The sequence below is a fragment of the Haematobia irritans genome, chromosome 4 (assembly GCF_050003625.1).
Source record: "Haematobia irritans isolate KBUSLIRL chromosome 4, ASM5000362v1, whole genome shotgun sequence".
Taxonomy (NCBI): Eukaryota; Metazoa; Arthropoda; class Insecta; order Diptera; family Muscidae; genus Haematobia; species Haematobia irritans.
This window is the reverse complement of record NC_134400.1, coordinates 130159989-130175943: the sequence shown is the minus strand read 5'-3', so window position 1 is coordinate 130175943 and position 15955 is coordinate 130159989. Positions and strand designations below refer to the sequence as shown.

The following is a 15955-nucleotide window of genomic DNA, read 5'->3' as shown; positions in this document are numbered from 1 at the left end:
AAATTGTATTTTCCATCCCTGAAAAGTATTCGTCGCATCAGTAATCGCATTGTATGAGACAGTATTTTGATCCACTTATTATTTGATATTGTGCCCTTTGTTAGCACAAATGGCTTCCAGTCGTCTTGGCATCGACTCTATAAATTTTCCACACGTTTTGCCCCATTCTTCCTGTAACACTTTCTTAAGGGTTGGCTAAGTTGAAATTTGGTTTTGTCCGATCCACGATTTCAAATGAGACCCTAGTTTTCAATGGGGTTAGTACCTGGGTTTTGCGGTAGCGTTTTGAGGTATTTGGTGTTGTGAAGGAGCTACATTTTCACATCCCAGGCCTTGTGGGTCGTTGCCTTATTGAAACAAGAAGTCTTTATATCGGAATCTGATTTTAGCAGAGCTGGAGTGAAGATTTTCTTTCAAAAATTTTAAATATGTTAAATACTGACGCTCGCGCACACTCACGAAAAGAAAATTTGTACTCACGCACATTCACGCACGAAATGTCGGGACTCACGAAAAATATCGTGACTCACGAAAAATGTCGTGACTGACGAATAATTTTATGAGTAATTTACCTTAGCGACGTGTTTGAAAACATGACCATGATTAAAGTAGGGAGCGTTATTAAACTCTTAACATCTCAGGTGTCACTAAAATTGTAAATGAATTCATCTCGTAGGCGTTTTATGTCCGTGGCCGGGATTTTTTTCGTGAGCGTATTTTTCCGAAATTCATTACTCACGCACGCTCACGAAGAAATTATTTTCGTGACTCACGCACGACTCTTGATTTGTTAATCACGCTCACGTACACTCACGCTGTTGCCATCATCGTGAGTCACGTAATTTTTCGTGATTCACGACAATTTCGTGTCACGTGCACACCTTTACTTCAAGATAGACACATAGGACATTTTCTCATATTGGGGGAAAAACCAAAACCTAATAATTTCCACGAACTAAAATAAATTTAAATTGGAATGGATTACCATAAACTAAATTTCGCGAATGGATTACCATAAACTATTTACCTAAATAACAATTTATCGGTTAATTCCTTTATATAAAGAGCAACATCTAAGTCTGATTCTGCAAGTTTACACTGAAAAAATATTTACGTGATGTTAAAGATTACGCAACCTAAATTTTAGGATACGAAATTTACAAAATATTAAGGACAAATTTTTTGGGAGCCATCGTGGTGCGGTTTAGCATGCCCGCCTTGCATACACAAGGTCGTGGGTTCGATTCCCGCTTCGACCGAACACCAAAAAGTTTTTCAGTGGTGGATTATCCCACCTCAGTAATGCTGGTGACATTTCTGATTGTTTCAAAGCTTCTCTAAGTGGTTTCACTGCAATGTGGGACGCCGTTCGGACTCGGCTATAAAAAAAGGAGGTCCCTTGTCATTGAGCTTAACATGGAATCGGAGAGCACTCAGTGATAAGAGAGAAGTTCACTAATGTGGATCACAATGGACTGAATAGTCTAAGTGAGCCTGATAGATCGGGCTGCCACCTAACCTAACCTAATATATGTCCCCTAATGGTCCATATAAACCGATCCACAGATTTGACTTTCGGAGCCTCTTGGAGAAGCAAATTTCATCCGATCCGCTTGAAACAATCATGCAAAAATGGTCCATATAGCTCCATAATTATAAACCGATCCCCAGATTTGAATTGGGGATCCTCTTGGAGGAGCACATTTCATCAGATCCGGTTGAAATTTAGTACGTGATGTTAGTTTATGTTTTTTAATAATCATGCAAAAATTGGTCCATATTGGTTCATAATTATATATAGCCCCAATATAAACCAATCCCCAGATTTGGTTTGCGCATCCTCTTGGAGGAGCACATATCATCAGATCCGGTTGAAATTTGGTACGTGATGTCAGTATATGTTTTCTAATAGACATGAAAAAATGTTCCAAGTGGGTCCAATATTTAATATAGACTCAATATAAGCTGACTCCTAAGATTTGACTTCTATAGCTTCACGGGGTAATTTCATCTGATCCGGTTGAAATTTGGCCTTCTAATTACCATGCTAAAGCAGTTCATAATTATTAATAGGCTCCTCTATATAAACCGAACGAGAACCAAAGTGCTTTATATACACAAAAACATCCGTAGTTAAACTAACGCTAAAGTTTACTTATTTTTACTAGAAACAATTATTTATTTGTATAATGTTATTACTATTTTTATTTTATTTTTTTTTTTTTGAAATTTCCACAGCCCTATGAAAATTTCCTGTTTATAAGTATTTCTCAAACATTTTATGAAGTAAATGTGGGTATAAAGATTAATGACTCTACACACACTCAACCCTATATTTCACAAAAGCCGATTTAACTCTCTTTTAGTTCATGGAATTATTACTTTAAAAAAAAGATTCCATGACTTTAATATATTTTGCGAACATTAATTAAATTAACTAAAACAGAGGAAAAAATTATACACAAATGAAGCATAAAGATTAACTAAATTCGTGTCTCCCACAAAATAGTTCAGAATTTCTTAAAATTTGTAAATTTTACCAATAATACGCCTATCTTGAACTTTGTATGTCACTAAAGACATTCTTGCAATTTTGAACTCCAATTTTTTCCTTCAAACAACAAAATTTTCTTTAACAAGTAAGAAAAATTAATTACGTCTAATAAATTGTCTTGACTTTGTCGAAAAATATTTACTTATTATACCCTTCACCACTACTGTGGTACTGGGTATAATAAGTTTGTGCATTTGTATGTAACGCCAAGAAGGAAACGTCAGAGACCCATCGTTTAGTATACCGATCGTCTTAGAATTAAATTCTGAGTCGATTTAGCGATGTCCGTCTGTCTGTCTGTCTGTCTGTTGATGTATTTTTGTGTGCAAAGTACAGCTCGCAGTTTTAGTCCGATTGTCCTAAAATTTGGTGTAGGGTCCTGTTTCGGCTCAAAGACGATCCCTATTGATTTTGGAAAAAATCGGTTCAGATTTAGATATAGCTGCCATATATATTTTTCACCGATTTGGTCATAATTGGCGTGTATATCAACCGATCTTCTTCAAGTTCCGTACATCCGAATATTTTATGAGTCTCGAAAAACTTGCAAAATATCAGCCAAATCGGTTCAGATTTAGATATAGCTCCCATATATAGCTTTCGCCCGATTTACACTCATTTGCCCACAGAGGCCAATTTTTTGCTCCGATTTAGTTGAAATTTTGCACGGGGAGTAGAATTAGCATTGTAGCTATGCGTGTCAAATTTGGTTGAAATCGGTTCAGATTTAGATATAGCTCCCATATATAGCTTTCGCCCGATTTACACTCAAATGACCACACAGGCCAATTTTGTGCTCCGATTTAGTTGAAATTTTGCACAGGGAGTGTAATTAGCATTGTAGCTATGCGTGCCAAATTTGGTTGAAATCGGTTCAGATTTAGATATATCTCCCATATATAGCTTTCGCCCGATTTACACTCATATGACCGTAGAGGCCAATTTTATCCTCCGATTTAGTTGAAATTTTACACAGGGAGTAGAATTAGCATTGTAGCTATGCGTGCCAAATTTGGTTGAAATCGGTTCAGATTTAGATATAGCTCCCATATATATGTTTTTCTGATTTCGACAAAAATGGTCAAAATACCAACATTTTCCTTGTGAAATCGCCACTGCTTAGTCGAAAAGTTGTAAAAATGACTCTAATTTTCCTAAACTTCTAATGCATATATATCGAGCGATAAATCATAAATAAACTTTTGCGAAGTTTTCTTAAAAGTGCTCCAGATTTAAATGTTTCCCATATTTTTTTACTAACATTGTGTTCCACCCTAGTGCATTAGCCGACTTAAATTTTGAGTCTATAGATTTTGTAGAAGTCTATCAAATTCTGTCCAGATCGAGTGATATTTAATTAATTAAATGTATGTATTTGGGACTAATCTTTATATATAGCCCCAACACATTCTACAAAGTGGTGCAGGGTATAATATAGTCGGTCCCGCCCGACTTTACACTTTCCTTCCTTTTTTTTTGTGATGTCGGCGTGATGTCAACGTTGTAATACTGTTTAGTTAAAATTTTCGAAAATTAATCACAATTTTTCTTCCTGGTGGGTTCACTGTTTTTTCAGTGCATAAGTTCAATATGAACTAAATAGGATGGGGGTATATTAACTTTGTCATTCCGTTTGTAACACATGGAAATAATTCTCTAAGACCCCATAAAGTATATATATTCTGGGTCGTGGTGAAATTCTGAGTCGATCTGAGCATGTCTGTCCGTCCGTCCGTCTGTTGAAATCACGCTAACTTCCGAACGAAACAAGCTATCGACTTGAAACTTGGCACAAGTAGTTTTTATTTATGTAGGTCGGATGGTATTGCAAATGGGCCATATCGGTCCACTTTTACGTATAGCCCCCATATAAACGGACTGCGAAATTTGGCTTGCAGACCATCTAAGAGAATCAAATTTCATCCGATCTGGCTGAAATTTGGTACATGGTGTTAGTATATGGTCTCTAACAACCATGCAAAAATTAGTCTACAACGGTCCATAATTATATATAGCCCCCATATAAACCTATCCTCCGATTTGGCTTGCAAGGCCTCTAAGAGAAGCAAATTTCATCCGATCCGGCTGAAATTTGGTACATGGTGTTGGTATATGGTCTCTAACAACCATGCAAAAATTGGTCCACATCGGTCCATAATTATATATAGCCCCCATATAAACCGATCACCAGATTTGACCTCCGGAGCCTCTTGGAATACCAAAATTCATCTGATTCCGTTGATATTTGGTACGTGGTGTTAATATATGACCTCAAACACCCATGCAAAAATTGTCGAAATCGGTCCATAATTATATATAGCCCCATATAAACCGATTCCCAGATTTGACCTCCGGAGCCTCTTGGAAGAGCAAACTTCATCCGATTCGGTTGAAATTTGGTACGTGATGTTAGTATATGGTATCCAACAACCATGCAGGAATTGGTTCATATCAGTCTATAGTTATATATAATCCCCATATAAACCGATCCCCAGATTTGACCTCCGGTGCCTTTTGGAAAAGCAAAATTCATCCGATCTGGTTGAAATTTGGTACGTGGTGGTAGTATATGATATTTAACAACCGTGCCAAAAGTGGTCCATATCAGTCCATAATCGTATATAGCACCCATATAAACCGATCCCGAGATTTGGTTTTGGAGCCTCTTGGAGGAGCAAATTTCATTCGAGTCAGTTGAAATTTGGTACATTGTGCTAGTATATGGCCGTTAACAACCATGCCTAACTAGGTCCATATCGGTCTATAGTTATATATAGCCCTCAGATAAATCGATATCCAATCACACAAAAATTGGTCCATATCAAGTTCATAATTGTATATAGCCCCCATATAAGCGACCCCCATATTTCAATTCTGGCTCCCTACGTACCGTGCAAAAGTCCATATCGATTATTTGTAGACTTACCTACACATACCTTTTTTGTCTAATATGTAGCACGTATGGACTAACTCACAATTTAGAAAACGATTTAAGATACCACAACCCAAGTAATTCGATTGTGGATGACATTCTTTCGTAGAAGTTTCTACGCTATTCAGGGTGGAGGAGACATAAGATTCGGCCTGGCCGAACTTACGGCCATATATACTTGTTTTCTTTACTTTTAATTAATTTTTTCTTCTAGGAGAGGGTGCAATTTCGTGAGTTGTAGTTAAATAGTACATAAGGGTATTACATTTTCATGGTTTTAACGATCCTTTGTGGAAATCTCAAAATATGGAGTATAATTTAGTTAAATTTTTGAACTACGCAGTTTATTCTTGCTATAAAACAGTTTTTCTTTTTTTCGGTGTCTTTTTATCTATCATAGATAAAAAGTTTTATAATTCGTTGCCAACGGTACTTGTTACCAGACCGCAATTAATTCGATTGTGGATATCAGTCTTTAGCAAAACTTTGTACGTAATTCATGTCAGATGGTACATAAGATTCGGCCTGGCCGATTTTTAGATGTTTTATGTATAAACTTATTACCTGTAGTTAGCTCAATTTGGATGATAAGTGCACCTTATACCGCCTCAAGAAGATAAATCGGGAGATCAGTGTATATGGGTCTATATCGAAACATAGATTACATTTTTCTTAAATTTTATTTCACTGTATATCGCCCTAGAATACGGTGGTAGGGTAGGGTAGTTATTTAGGAAATATAAAGATTTTATACCACCCTATGGTGGGGCTGTAGAAAGTCTGTTAATTTATAAAGTTTAAAAGAAAAACATGTATTTCCTCGAGTTCCGATAATATCACAAAGGCGAAAATATATTCCCATACTTTAACATAATCCCCATTAGTGGTAACGCTGGATAAGAGATATAAGCATATTAAAATATATACGTTCATCACAGTGATAAGGCGCTTTTCTGTTACTTCGCCATGGCTTGCCGGGAGTAAAAGTGGACACTGTCACTTTTTTTACTCCTCAAATGATTCCATTGTTTTTCTTTTTATGCTCACTTGAGTAGTATACCAGTTCTCTTGGCATCTTTTGTGATTGTGTTTGTGTATGGACTTTGCTACCATAGTGTCTAAATAACATATAACGAGAAACGGTTTACAGGGTTCTTAGGGATTTTTAGTGATTCTTGTCTATGCTAAATTATTTGTTAAGATAAAATGTTAACAGAAATCCTACTCGTTATAGCAAGCTACATTAAAGTGGGCGACATCTGACGTTTGTTTCCTTTACTATTTATATTGCAGTGTTGCATTTCTAGCATAACACATATGCTTTATTTATATACTGTGCGAAAATATTTTATACAGGCAAAAGCCGGATTACAAAAAGATAACAGCGTATATTTTGTTAGTGGTGTTGTTTGTTTGCTTACAATAGATGGCGCTCTTTTAGTCAGTAACACAATGATTCTGTGGACTCAAGTGTTGTATGTAGTCCTTCTGTCTTTACAGATTTCTGATATCTGCCCTAGATCGGTAGATATAGAATGGTGCAAAGCAACATAACTTGCGATTTTTTTGGTTAAATTTTGACCAAAGAACATATCTCATCATATGTTATCAAATACATTCAAATAATTTGTATGATATTTTTGACAAAACAACATAAGACCACATAAAGTTCCTCTAATTGACAAAATTTTTATACCCTTCACCACTACTGTGGTACAGGGTATAATAAGTTTGTGCATTTGTATGTAACGCCAAGAAGGAGAAATCATAGACCAAACTTTTTGGAATACGGATCGGCTTAGAATTAAATTCTGAGTCGATTTAGCGATGTCCGTATGTCTGTCTGTTGATGTATTTTTGTTTGCAAAGTACAGCCCGCAGTTTTAGTCCGATTGTCCTAAAATTTGGTATAGGGTCCTGTTTCGGCTCAAAGACGATCCCTATTGATTTTGGAAAAAATCGGTTCAGATTTAGATATAGCTGCCATATATATTTTTCACCGATCTGGTCATAATTGGTCATAACTTGCAAAATATTAGCAAAATCGGTTCAGATTTAGATATAGCTCCCATATATAGCTTTCGCCCGATTTACACTCATTTGCCCACTCATTTGTTGCTATGCGTGTCAAATTTGGTTGAAATCGGCTCAGATTTAGATATAGCTCCCATATATACGTTTTTCTGATTTCGACAAAAATTTTCAAAATACCAACAGTTTCCGTGTAAAATCGCCACTGCTTAGTCCAAAAGTTGTAAAAATGACTCTAATTTTCCTAAACTTCTAATACATATAAAGGGTGGTTAAAATTTCAAGGGCCGATGTTGATTTTGAATAAAACACAAACTATTTAGGAAATTATTGCAATTTTATTTTATTATGATAAATTGGTATTACTCATGAAACTAAAAATATCGGCCAAATGGGCGCTGCGACCTCGGTGGCTCACCTTCATCCGATGGTCCAAATTTTCGATGACGCTGAGGCATAATGGAGGTTATATGCCGTTAATGTGCCGAATTATCTCATCCTTTAGCTTTTGAATTGTTGCTGGCTTATCGACGTACACCTTTTCTTTCAAATAACCCCAAAGAAGAAAGTCCAACGGTGTCAAATCACATGGTCTTGGCGGCCAAGGCGGCCAATTGACATCGCCATTACGTGAGATAACACGGCCATTGAATTTGTTGCGCAAAAGAGCCATTGTTTCGTTAGCTGTGTGGCAAGTGGTACCGTCCTGCTGAAACCACATATCGTCCACATCCATATATTCCAATTCGGGCCATAAAAAGTTCGGTATCATCTCACGATAGCGAACACCATTCACAGTAACTGCCTGACCGCCCTAATTTTGGAAAAAATACGGCCCGATGATGTCGCCAGCCCATAAACCGCACCAAACAGTCACTCTTTGTGGGTGCATTGGTTTTTCGACAATCACTCTTGGATTCTCATTCGCCCAAATGAGGCAATTCTGTTTATTGACGAATCCACTGAGGTGAAAATGTGCCTCATCACTGAAGATGATTTTCTTCGAAAATTGATCATCCACTGTTGCCGTTTCTTGGAACCATTTAACACGTTGTTGGATTGTGTATCTCTCCATGGTTCAAATTGAGTAAGTCTGAAATAGAGAAATGTCAAATAAAATTCGGAAAAAAACTTGGCGTTAGGTGTGGTTCACATTCAATATCGGCCCTTACAATTTAACCACCCTTTATATCGAGCGATAAATCATAAATAAACTTTTGCGAAGTTTCCTTAAAATTGCTTCAGATTTAAATGTTTCACATATTTATACCCTGCGTCACACTGTGGAACAGGGTATTATAAGTTAGTGCATATGTTTGTAACACCCAGAAGGAGACGAGATAGACACATGGTGTCTTTGGCAATAATACTCAGGGTGGGTCCCTGAGTCGATATAACCATGTCCGTCCGTCCGTCTGTCTGTGAACACATTTTTGTGATCAAAGTCTAGGTCGCAATTTAAGTCCAATCGCCTTCAAATTTGGCACATGTTCCTAATTTGGGTCAGAATAGAACCCTATTGATTTTTGAAGAAATCGGTTCAGATTTAGATATAGCTCCCATATATATCTTTCGCCCGATATGCACTAGTATGGACCCAGCAGCCAGAGTTTTACACCGATTTGCTTGAAATTTTGTACAAACATAACACTTAGTCGTATAGTCAAGTGTGCAAAATTTGATTGAAATCGGTTCAGATTTAGATATAGCTCCCATATATATCTTTCGACCGATATGGACTTATATGGCCCCAGAAGCCAGATTTTTGGCAGAATTTGGTTGAAATTTTACACTAGGAGTACAATTAGTAGTATAGTCAAGTGTGCAAAATTTGATTGAAATCGGTTCAGATTTAAATATAGCTCCCATATATATCTTTCGCTCGATATGGACTAATATGGTCCTAAAAGCCAGAGTTTTGGCCCAATTTGGTTGAAATTTTGCACAGGGAGTAGATTTAGTATTATGGCTATGCGTGCCATATTTGGTTGAAATCGATTCAGATTTAGATATAGCTCCCATATATATCTTTCGCCCGATATGCACTTATATGGACCCAGAAGCCAGAGTTTTATCCCGATTAGCTTGAAACTTTGCACAAGGAGTACAATTGGTGGTATAGTCATGTGTGTCAAATGTGATTGAAATCGGTTCAGATTTAGATATAGCTTCCATATATATTTTTCGCCCGATATGGACTTATATGACCCCAGAAGCCAGAGTTTTGGCCCAATTTGGTTGAAATTTTGGACTAGGAGTACAATTAGTAATATAGTCATGTGTGCCAAATTTGATTGAAATCGGTTCAGACTTAGATATAGCTCCCATATATATGTTTTCCTGATTTCGACAAAAATGGTCAAAATACCAACATTTTCCTTGTGCAATCGCCACTGCTTAGTCGAAAAGTTGTAAAAATGACTCTAATTTTCCTAAACTTCTAATACATATATATCGAGCGATAAATCATAAATAAACTTTTGCGAAGTTTCCTTAAAATTGCTTCAGTTTTAAATGTTTCTCATATTTTTTACTAAAATTGTGTTCCACCCTAGTGCATTAGCCAACTTAAGCTTTGAGTCTATAGATTTTGTAAAAGTCTATCAAATTCTGTCCAAATCGAGTGATATTTAAATGTATGTATTTGGGACAAACCTTTATATATAGCCCCCAACACATTTGACGGATGTGATATGGTATCGAAAATTTAGAGCAACAAAGTGGTGCAGGGTATAACATAGTCGGCCCCGCCCGACTTTAGACTATCCTTACTTGTTTTAAAATAAAGAAATCTTCCTGGCTTTAAATCTGGGATCAATAATATTAAAATTAGTATATATTTATGGAATTTTCGTTCTCTTTTTGCGGTATAGTAATAAAGCTATTCTCATACAAACAAATGCCAGTTTAAACAAGTATATACAGCAGTAAGTTCGGCCGGGCAGAATTTTAAATACCCACCACCATGAATCAAATATTATAGTTTCCTTTGAAAATTTCAGGGGGGTTTGATGACAGATGTTCACAAACAGAGCAGTTCAACCAGTAAACTTCCCGAAGATAAATTTAAAGATTCTACCTACGAAGACTATATCAGATTGTGGATTTATAAGAACCAATTTTGTTTGAGTTTTAGAGGAATCATAAACATGTCGTATAAGCGTGCAAGAAGATGATGAAATTACTCCTTGATTTGAAATCTAAAATCTGTAGATTTTTACCCCCATTATTTAAATGATTACGAGAAGTAAAATCTGCAAATTCTACATTAAGTTTCAAGCAATTTTCATGATCAGTACGCCTTCTATACCCTCAAGGAGAGAAATATGGAGGCCTTACCAAATGGACCGATAAAAACTAAATCCGATACACGGACCGTAGAAGCTTAAGAAGTAAATTGGGTAGATCGGTCTATATGGGGGCTATACCAAAACATGGACGATACTCACCATTTTTTGGCATACCATTTTGTGGTCCTAAAATACCTCTACACGCAAAAAAATAATTATTTCCTCCCAAACGAAATTTTAGACAAACAAAGTTCGTTTCTCATTTGCTTTTCGCTGTAAGGAAGTGTATTTGGAAGAAAAGTAACATACTTTTGTGATAAACGTTTATTCTTTTCCAGGGTGTAAAAACAATTGCATAATGACTAACTCCAAAAAAAAAAAAATGTTTTCTTGCTACTTGCATTTTCCATCACATCTTTCTTACATCCACGAGGTTTTTTAGTTCTTAACACCTTTTCTTGTAATACCAACAATGTAGAAAAAATTATAGGATTTTATAAATTTTTAAAATTTTTTTACCTTTCGCCTGGACGGAGAATCGAACCGCGGACCATGCACTTTGTAAGCCAACACACTAACCACTGAGTTATGTACCTGTTATGGTTATCAATAGATAGATATCCATATAAGTTACATTTATATAGCATAGCTTGCGGCGCCCACGAACCGAATAAACAAATTTTATTTAACAGAAACAAACATTTAGTTTAGCACCGTGGAGCAGTGGTTGCTACGTCCGACTTGCATGCCAAGGGTCGTGGGTTCGATCGCTGCTTCGACCAAAGTTTTTTTTTCCATATATTTCAGATATGTTCGGAAGATTCCGAAAAAATGTTCAACATTACATTGTAGTATATTAAATTTTGAACTGTAAAATGTGTCTTATTAAAGACCTAAAATCAGAAAAGAACAGTGTTTGATAAAAACGAAATGTACTGTGTTGTTGTTTCAGAAATAACTTTTTTTATTGAAAAAATAAAAATTTTGTAACAAACGAATTTTTTTGGTGATAAAAGTTTAAAATTTTCGAAGCAGTTCAAAAAACTCTAACAAACGAAAAACGTTTTCGGTACACGTTTTCCAAACGTTTTTTTTCTTTGCGTGTAGATTGCCAATTTCAGGCAAATTGGATAAAAACTACGGATTCTATAATCCCAAGAAGTAAAATCAGGAGATCGGTCTATATGGGGGCTATACCGAAACATAGACCGATACTCGCCATTTTTGACACACCTCTTTATGGTTCTAAAATACCAATACCTCATACGCTGATGTGATTATTGCAGGAGATCTTAACATCAATATTCTAAAAGAAATTAACCTTACGACTACAATAGAAGCTTTAAATTTGACACCTGGTAATAAAATGACGCCCACACATTTTTCGTCGACTGCAAATACACTTCTAGATATTTCCCTTATCAGTAATGTTCAAGAGGTCCTACTTTATCAACAGCTATGTGGGTCTGCCTTTTCAAAGAAACCATAAACTTGATATCTCGCCGTGAATATGCATATAAGCTCTGGAAACGGTACAAAAGGACTGAAAATCATGAATTATTCAAGCAGGATCGATGTGCAGTAGTATCCAAGGTCACACGCCAGAAAAGAATCTATTACGAAACTAAATTTAATAATGCAGTAGGAAGCAAAGAAAAGTGGTCGAAAAACGACTTAACGCCAAATATACAAACATTCCCGTGGTGCATATACAACACAATGGCAGCTCATATCCTGAAATGGAGAGGAACTCTGAATTTTCCTTTCATATGGTAAATGAATTAGAAGTTTACAACAGCATTAAGTCCATAAAATCCAATTCTATTGGCTTTGATGAAATTAACCCTAAATCCGTTAATTTACTTATTCCTTATATAATAAAATACATAACCCACATTTTCAATACGTCTATAATGACCAGCACTTTTCCTGCAAAATAATTCCCATCCCATTCCCAAAAATGACAACTAGTTTCGGCCTATAGCAATATTACCATAATTGTCCAAAGTTTTTGAAAAACTCCTGCATGCTCAAATACAAAGCTATCTGACAGAACATAATCTTTTAACTGGACGTCAGTCAGATTTCAGACCAAACCACAGCTGTCTCACTGCCCTAACCGACGTGGTTGAAACGTTTCGTGAAGGACTTGACAATAACGAAGTCGCTGTAGTGGTTTTACTTGTATAACTTTGTTTTTTCATACTTTTAATGGGCAATTTTAACTGTTTTTTGTATCAAATAGGTTAAAAACAGAGTAAGAATGCGTAAAATGGTACAAATCATTTAAATTTTGTCGAAAAAAATGCTAAATCCAATCTGAAACAAGTAAGGAAAGTCTAAAGTCGGGCGGGGCCGACTATATTATACCGTGCACCACTTTGTGAATCTAAATTTTCGATACCATATCACATCCGTCAAATGTGTTGGGGGCTCTATATTAAGGTTTGTCCCAAATACTTACATATAAATATCACTCGATCTGGACATAATTTGATAGACTTCTACATAATCTATAGACTCAAAATTGTAGTCGGCTAATGCACTAGGGTGGAACACAATGTTAGTAAAAAACAAGTAAGTAAAGTCTAAAGTCGGGCGGGGCCGACTATATTATACCCTTCACCACCATGTAGACCAACATTTTTGTTACCATTTCAACTACTTCAAATTTTCTGGGAGCTATATAAAGGTTTGCATTTCCAGATACAAATACTTATAATGGAGACAATTTTTTGTACTTCTACAAAATCTCTAGAATTAAAATTGAAATCGGCCAACGCTCTGGAATGAAACACAATGTTAATAAAAAAATATGGAAAATATGAAGCGAGAAAAATTTTGATGCAATTGTACAAAAGAGCATTTGCGATTTATCAGGCGATACTTATGTATTCGAGATATAGGACAATTTGAGTAACATTTACAATTTTTGGTACTCAGCAGTGGCGATTTTACAAGGATATTGTTTAGATCTTGGCAAGATATGTGGTCAAGTGTGGGTTGTGATATATTACTTGGTCAAGTCGGGCGACTTGGAGCCTTATTTAAAACTCAACCGTTCTGTAGAAAGTCTGGCATTACAGTGTGTAGGATATGACTAAGATCTGGTCATAATTGGCATGTTTATCAACCGATATTCTTCAAATTCAGTACATCCGAATATTTTATGAGTCTCGAAAAACTTGCAAAATATCAGCTCAATCGGTTCAGATTTAGATATAGCTCCCATATATATCTTTCATCCGATTTAGACTCATATGACCACAGAGGCCAAAGGTTACTACCGATTTTCGTGAAATTTTGCATAAAGAGTAGGATTGACATTCTACCAATGCTTGGTAAATTTGATTCAAATCGGTTCAGATTTAGATATAGCTCCCATATATATCTCTCGTCCGATTTGCATTTATATGGCCTCATAAGCCAGAGTTTTGCCGTGATTTAGTTCAAATTTTGCACAAAGAGTACGTTTAATAGTATCGATAAGTGTACCAAATTTGGTTGAAATCGGTTCAAATTTAGATATAGCTCCCATATATATCTTTCGTCCGATTTGAATTTATATGGCCTCAAAAGCCAGGGTTTTGCCGTGAGTTGGTTCAAATTTTGCACAAGGAGTACGTTTAACAGTATCGGTAAGTGTGACAAATTTGGTTGAAATCGGTTCAGATTTAGATATAGCTCCCATATATATCTTTCGCCCGATTTATACTCAAATGACCACGGGGGCCAAAGTTAAACTCCCATTTACGTGAAATTTTGCCGAGATAGCAGAATTATTATTCTAACTATGAATGTCAAATTTAGTCGAAATCGGTTCACAATATATATAGCACACATTATATATACACCAGAGTTGGGAAAATATGGTAGACTATTTCATATTTTAGACCCATTTTCAATGGGATTTACCTCCAATTGACTGCATAGTTTCCACGTAGAATATATTTAGTATGATATTTAAGTCAAGTTTTTTGTCAAGTTTTATCTAATTTGGTTCAGAATTAGATAAAGCCTCCATATATTCATTCTTTCGGTTTATACAAATATGGCCAAATTCACTTTACACAAAACTCTGCGATGATTTCCCCATATAAATCTGAACCGATTTTTTCTAAAATCAATAGCGACTGTCTTTTTTCCCAAAAAACGACCCTATGCCAAATTTGAGGACGATCGGACTTAAACTGCGGCCTGTACTTTGCGCACAAAAATACATGAACAGACAGACAGACAGACGGACGGACAGACAGACAGACAGACAGCCAGACAGACAGACGGACATCGCTAAATCGACTCAGAATTTAATTCTAAGTCGATCGGTATACTAAACGATGGGTCTCAGACTTTTCCTTCTTGGCGTTACATACAAATGCACAAACTTATTATACCCTGTACCACAGTAGTGGTGAAGGGTATAAATATGGGAAACATTTAAATCTGAAGAAATTTTACGGAAACTTCGCAAAAGTTTATTTATGATTTATCGCTCGATACATATGTATTAGAAGTTTAGGAAAATTAGAGTCATTTTTACAACTTTTCGACTAAGCAGTGGCGATTTTACAAGGAAAATGTTGGTATTTTGACCATTTTTGTCGAAATCAGAAAAACATACATATGGGAGCTATATCTAAATCTGAACCGATTTAAACCAAATTTGGCACGCATAGCTGCAATGCTAATTTTACTCCCTGTGCAAAATTTCAACTAAATCGGAGATAAAAATTGGCCTCTGTGGTCATATGAGTGTAAATCGGGCGAAATCTATATATGGGAGCTATATCTAAATCTGAACCGATTTCAACCAAATTTGGCACGCATAGCTGCAATGCTAATTCTACTCCCTGTGCAAAATTTCAACCAAATTGGGGTAAAACTCTGGCTTCTGGGACCGTATTAGTCCATATCGGGCGATAGTTATATATGGGAGCTATATCTAAATCTGAATCGATTTCAATAAAATTTGGCACACTTGACTATAGTACTAATTGTTCGTCTTGTGCAAAATTTTAAGTAAATTAGGGTAAAACTCTGGCTTCTGTGGCCATATAAGTACATATCGGGCGAAATATATATATGGGAGCTATATCTAAATCTGAACCGATTTCTTCCAAAATCAATAGGGATCTATTCTGAGCCAAA

At 35.9% G+C, this 15955-nt stretch overlaps 1 protein-coding gene across 1 annotated transcript in view; it reads left to right on the top strand.

Annotated features, from left to right (window-relative positions):
* The window catches only part of dpr20 (defective proboscis extension response 20), a 376137-nt gene that overhangs the window by 56296 nt on the left and 303886 nt on the right, over window positions 1-15955 (top strand). The window lies entirely within an intron of this gene.